Here is a 6,519-nt window from a genome sequence, read left to right as displayed (position 1 = left end):
TTTGGTTTCCATAATAATAATAATAATAATAATAATAATAATAATAATAATAATTGTTATTATTATTATTATTATTATTATTAATCATAATCATCATCATCATTTTCATCATCATGGAGGCATGGTGGCTTAGTGGTTATCACGTTTGCCTCACACTTCCAGGTTTGAGGGTTCGATTCCCACTGCAGCCCTGTGTGTGTGCGGAGCTTGCATGTTCTCCCCGTGCTTTCGGGGTACCCTCTGGGTACTCTGGTTTCCTCCCCCAGTCCAAAGACATGCATTGTAGGCTGAATGGCATGTCCAAAAAAGTGTCCGTAGTATATGAATGGATGTGTGATTGTGCCCTGCGATGGATTGGCACCCCGTCCAGGGTTTCCTCTGCCTTGTGTCCCATGCCTCCTGAGATAGACTCCAGGTTCTCTGTGACCCAGTAAGGATAAGCGGTACAGAAATTGGATGGATGGATGGATTATAATCATCATGTTGTGTCTCTATAAATTACAGATACTCTACACAGAAACTAAGAGGTGTAGACAAATTACACCTGCTGAAAAAATGGTTATAATGGTCTCTACTGGTAATTTGTTGTCTTCTATTGGTGGCATGTTATGTTATTTAGGACAAGTAATGGTAATGGTTTTAATGGTTAGCTGATGGTTTATAATGGTATTTGTAGTGGAAACCAGTAGAATTTCTGTGATGGTTTATTTTGTTTTTTCAACAAGGATGAGATACAGAATAACTGTATAAATGAACACTGCTTTTAATTAAATAGTCAATGCTGTATGGTCTGTGTGGAATATGGGCTAGAATAGGTAAAATTTTTACCTGCAAATCAAACAAAGAAAAACACACATTTACTGTAAGATGACTAGCCTTTTTTCTTTCTTTTCTTTTTTTTCTTTCTGTTCTTTTTTTTCTTTCTCTTCTTTTCTTTTTTCTCTTTTGTCTTTTTAAGAAAAAGTTGATAAGCATAAATATGTGGCTCATACCACTAGATGGCAGGATAGCTGAATGTTTTAGGAAAATTGCTCACTAGTCTCTAGACAGTGTGACCATATAGTGGAGCTGCTTCCTCACAAGTTGCAAAAAGCTCAAATGGGAATCGCTGGAGTCTCAGTGCCCTCTCTCATTACAGCTTCCTTACTAAAATAGCCTGCACATCCCTCTTAAAATTCCATTCTCAAAAGTAATTATCATACACCTGTCATCAGTTAAGTGATTCTGATTAACTCCAAATAATGATCAGCTGTTTCTGTAAGATCTTCTTGATATCTTCTTGGTTTCATCCGACTGCTGAAACCATTGTTCGCAAAGAGCTTACAAAACACATGAGGGATCTTATTGTTGAAAGATATTAATCAGGAGAGGGGAACAAAATAAATTCCAAAACATTAGATGTACCATGGAACACTGTGAAGTTTATCATCAACAAGTGGAGAAAATGGGGCCCCACAGTGACATTACCAAGAACAGGACATCCCTCCAAAGCTGATGAAAGGACAACACGAAAATCTATCAGTCAGGCTGCCAAGTGACCTATGGTAAGGTTAAAGGAGCTGCAGAAATATTTTCCACGCACTGGTCACTCCCTGCATTTGACAACAATCTTTCATATTCATCACAAGTCTGGGTTTTGGGGTAGGGGAGCTAGAAAAAAAATCCAACTCCGCCTAAATCAACCCCAAACCATGTGGCAAAATGTGTTTTCATCTGTTGAGACCAAGGTAGAACTTTTTGAGCATAATTCTATAAGATATGTTTCACACAAAAACAAGACAGCATGTCAGCCAAAGAACACCATACCCACAATGAAGCATGGTGGTTGCAGTAGCATGCTATAGGGCTGCAACTCTTCAGCTGGGACTAAGGCTCTAATCAAGATCATGGGTATCATGGATAACCTCAAATACCCATTTTGGCAAAAAACAAAACAACACAACAAAAAAAAAAACAGCATGCAGGCCTCTGTTAGACAGCTGAAGATGAAGAAGATGATGAATGTTTTGGAATGGCCCAGTCAGAGCCCAGATCTAAATCCTATCAAAAACCTGTGGAATGATTTGAAGAGGGCTGTGCACAAAAGATCATTGCAATTTGATGGACCTAAAGTATTGTTTGCAAGAGGAATAAAATTGCCAAATCAAGATGTGCTAAGTTTGAAGACTTTTAACCAAAAAGAGTTTTGTATTACAAGCTTAAGGTTCTTTAACAAAAATATGGGGTGTGCACACTTATGTAACCAGGTTATTGTAAGGTTTCTTTCTTTTTTCACAGGGCAAGAGCATAGATAAGAAAGTACATTAACAAAATACAATATACACTCACAATTCACTTTATTAGGAACACCTGTCCATTTGCACATTCATGCAGTGATCTAATCAACCGATTATATGGCAGCAGCTCAGTACAAAAAAGCATGCAGATACCGGTCAAGAGCTTCAGTTAATTTTCACATCAAACATCAAAATGAAGAAAAACTGTAATCTCTGAGACTGATCGTGGCATGGATGTTGGTACCGGATGGGCAGGTTTGAGCAATTCAGAAACTACTGATCTCCTGGGAATTTCACACAACAATCTGGCGTGAAAAACAAAAAACATTGAGTGAGTGACGATTCTATAGGTGGAAATGCTTTGTTGAGGGAGGTCAGAGGAAATGGTCGGATTGGTTCGAGCTGCCAGGAAGAATATAGTAACTCAAATAATCACTCTTTACAACCATTGTGAGCAGAAAAGCATCAGAATGTACAACACATCAAACCTTGAGGTGGATGGGCTACGACAGCAGAAGACCACATCTGGATCCACTCCTGTCAGCCAAGAACAGGAATCTGAGGCGATCGTGGGCACAGACTCACCCAAACTGGACAGTAGAAGACTGGAAATAGATCATGTGATTTTTTATTTCTTCTAATCTTCAAGTGTCCAGGTTGGGTGAGTCTGTGCCCATGATAGCCTCAGAGTCTGGTTATAGACTTCCTGTCAGCTCAAACCAGCTCAAACTATAGACTTCCTGTAGGCTCAGTCTGGTCATTCTCCTCTGATCTCTCTCATCAACAAGATGTTTCATCCTACAGACCCTCCGGTTACAGGATATGTTTTGTTTTTCTGAACATTCTGTGTATATTCTGGAGACCCTTGTGTGTGAAAATCCCAGGAGATCAGCAGTTTCTGAAACTGTCAAACCAGCCCTTCTGGCACCAACAACCATGCCACGGTTAAAGTAATAGAGATCGCACTTTTCCCCCATTCTGATGTTTGAGGTGAACATTAACTGCCACATGATTGGCTGATTGGATAACTGCATAAATAAGCAGGTGTACAGGTGTTCCTAATAAAGTGGATGGTGAGAGTATGCTGCAACATAGTGATGAAAAATACAGCACATATTATTTGATACAGCAGTAGCAGCTGTGAGGTTTTTTGGGTTCAAAAACCTCCTTAAATTGAGACACCTGCATCAATCTTTATTTCATTTATAGGTTTAATTATTGTTTCACAGTCTTGATGTTCTTGATTAATTTATACACTGCCATAATTCTGGCATGAGCTTAATCCTATATTCAATATTAGTTGTATCAAGAGTCTTCTTCACAAACACCCTGCTCTGGGGGAACCCCAATTCCACAAATCCCCAGTCTGAAACCATGCCCACTTCCCAAGTCCCTCCCAGCTCAAATTGCTCAAACTCATTGGCATTCTAAACAGGTTCACCTGTTACTCGTTCGACTCTGTGAATATACAGTATATACTGCTCATTGCTTATTTGCATTCCCTGCTTACACTATTAAGTCACTGTTACTCGTGTTCTGGTCTGTATTTGTCGTGCAGGATTTTGCTTTGGTTTTCAGATTGTTACTTGGTTTGTGTTCTGTTTGCCTTTGGCTTTGTTTTGCCCTGCTTGTTTGTTATAACAATAAACCTCATTGCTTATTTCAACCTGCATATGTATCCAGTTCTCTGGTCTAATCCTGGCACACTTCACAAAATTCAATAATATGCTGTACACCACAGCGCAGTTGAATGATCAAATCTGATCGGTCAGAAGGTGTTGATTAATTTTCTATAACATCAGTTCTGACAATATTTCTGTCTGCAGGGCAAATCACAGGTTTATATTAACGTGCTTATTCTAATACATTATGATATTTATATAAAACAGCCAATTCACAGGGGCTTGTATGGAGGAGGCTCCAAATATTCCTAGCATAATAGAATCAGATTTAAAAACATGTTATTTAACAAAGAGAAAAATGTAATTGTTATGGTGATTTTATTTGTGAAGAGACATTTATATAACATTTATGTCTATTTCAATTTCATTTACGTCTATTAAGTCATGTCTGTCAGCGCTTTGTAACAGTTAGTAAGTTTTGTACTAGGAAAGAAACTTAACGACAAAGGACTTTTCATCAACAAAGGATTATGTTTTTTTTAACTTTGTTGTTTATTTTCCATTAACAGTATGCCCTATTCTATTTTAATTCACACATATAAATTGTATTATTCAATTTATTACTGGTGTCTTGGTCAATATGTTTAGCATTTATGAGTCCTTACTGGACAAGATTTGCATATATATATATATATATATATATATCTATCTATCTATCTATCTATATATATATCTATCTCTCTCTCTCTCTCTCTCTCTCTCTCTCTCTCTCTCTATATATATATATATATATATATATATATATATATATATATATATATATATATAATTGCCAACAATATAACACAAGAGGGAATTAGGGAGTGTTATTACTGCAGTATTTATTTGGTCATAGTTAATCACAGTTGTGGTGTTGTATTTACAGTAACTGTCCAATGTTTGCGTTCTGCCTTCAGCATGAACTTAAATAATAATATCACTTTCTTCCTCCACATGTGGTCAAAGTTACTACAGGATGTAAGTACTGGTACGTACCAAACCGGGGGGAAAATCCCCTAAGGGAAATACTGTATATAACAAGAGACTGCTGGATTTTGTTTTGCTGGATCTTGTTTCTTACAGCAGTGAGTACTCTGGTGTACAGTGGTTCTAAATATTATTTGCTTATGATTAAGAGACTTATTTTTGAATATTCTTACGAATTCTTTTGAAGTTGTTGAACCAACAACCAGTTGTTGTAGAAATGGTTAATCTCTTTGCTAGAGTTCATCATTGAAATGATCCCTTGTCATGCCACCTCAGCAAAGTAAATTCCGTGCCTACTTTAATTTAGAATCATACTTTCATGTATAAATAGGCCTAACGGGTGCACCGTACATGTTCTTGTTTCTGGATAATGAATGGGTGTTTGAAAAACAGTAAATGAGAGAAAAGCACTGTAATTACATTTTCCCATGTTCCCAGAGACTCATGATCATAGTGATCAGAGTGCCACTGCACATCCAACCGCTTGTTAACTGCTTATTCGTTAGGCATCTGACCTCTTAATTGCCTCAACAGTAAAATGAGATTTTGTGGTAGGGCCTTGACTTTTTTTACAGTCACGCTCTGCCTCTCCTTGTTAAAGCTGATGTTTATATTTCATTGTAGGCTCTTCCGGTGGATCAAGGAGGAGTGCACATATTTGTGTCTCTCTGCTCTCAGTGCTAATTTGATCTGATTCTCAAATGGCTTCAACCTTTCCAGACTAAAGTTCTTGTGTGGTTTTGTGTACAGGTAGCAAGTGTGACCACATAGCAGGAGATTATAATGCTTGTGAAATTCAGGTTTTTGTATGAGCTGTTATTATTCAACTGTCTCTGCCGTGTCTAAGTCCATGATGTCATCAGATATAATGACTGTGGTGCACAGGTCTGCCAAACAGAGGTTGGATTTGTTTACTTAAGCCATAAAAAACAATCTCAACAACAACAACAACAACTAATAAAAAGTCTAATATGTCTTTTGAACTCACCAATGAAATCTTTTTGTGATAAATTCTTTGATTTTGACATTAGACACATACATCAAATTCCTGAACCTGAAGATTTTCCCATGTTCTCCCTAGAACTAATACCAATGCTGACATTAGCATTTATAAATCTCTGTTTACAATATTTGTTTCTATTGTACAATACTACTACAATTTAGTAATTCTTATTCCGTTACTATTGGATCAGACACAGAGTCTTTCAGATAATTGCTTTGCTCTATTGGTGTGTCTGTCCTGATCTGTTCATTAAAACTGCATCCAAACCGACCTGAGTCTGACAGAAGACTTCTTATACCAAGGATGTAGTGGGTTATGGACAATTACAGCAGGTATTCCTACCCCAAAGAAGAATGGTTGGGCAATAGCAATAACAGCTAGCTGCCATCCATACAATCCTCTCCCAACAAACGTTTTCTACATAAGGTAGAAAGTTTTCAGAGCTCAGTTTTCAGAGCTCATTGATGCATTCATCAACATACAAACTGCAACCAATAAATTCATCTATGCATGTTCAAGCCTTGCTTTGTTGACCAGTAAGGGAGAGAGTCATTCCCTATTGTATTACTCCAATGTGTATGGAGACAAGTTA

Source organism: Ictalurus furcatus, chromosome 17 (genome assembly GCF_023375685.1).
Source record: "Ictalurus furcatus strain D&B chromosome 17, Billie_1.0, whole genome shotgun sequence".
NCBI lineage: Eukaryota > Metazoa > Chordata > Actinopteri > Siluriformes > Ictaluridae > Ictalurus > Ictalurus furcatus.
This window is presented reverse-complemented; position numbering follows the sequence as displayed.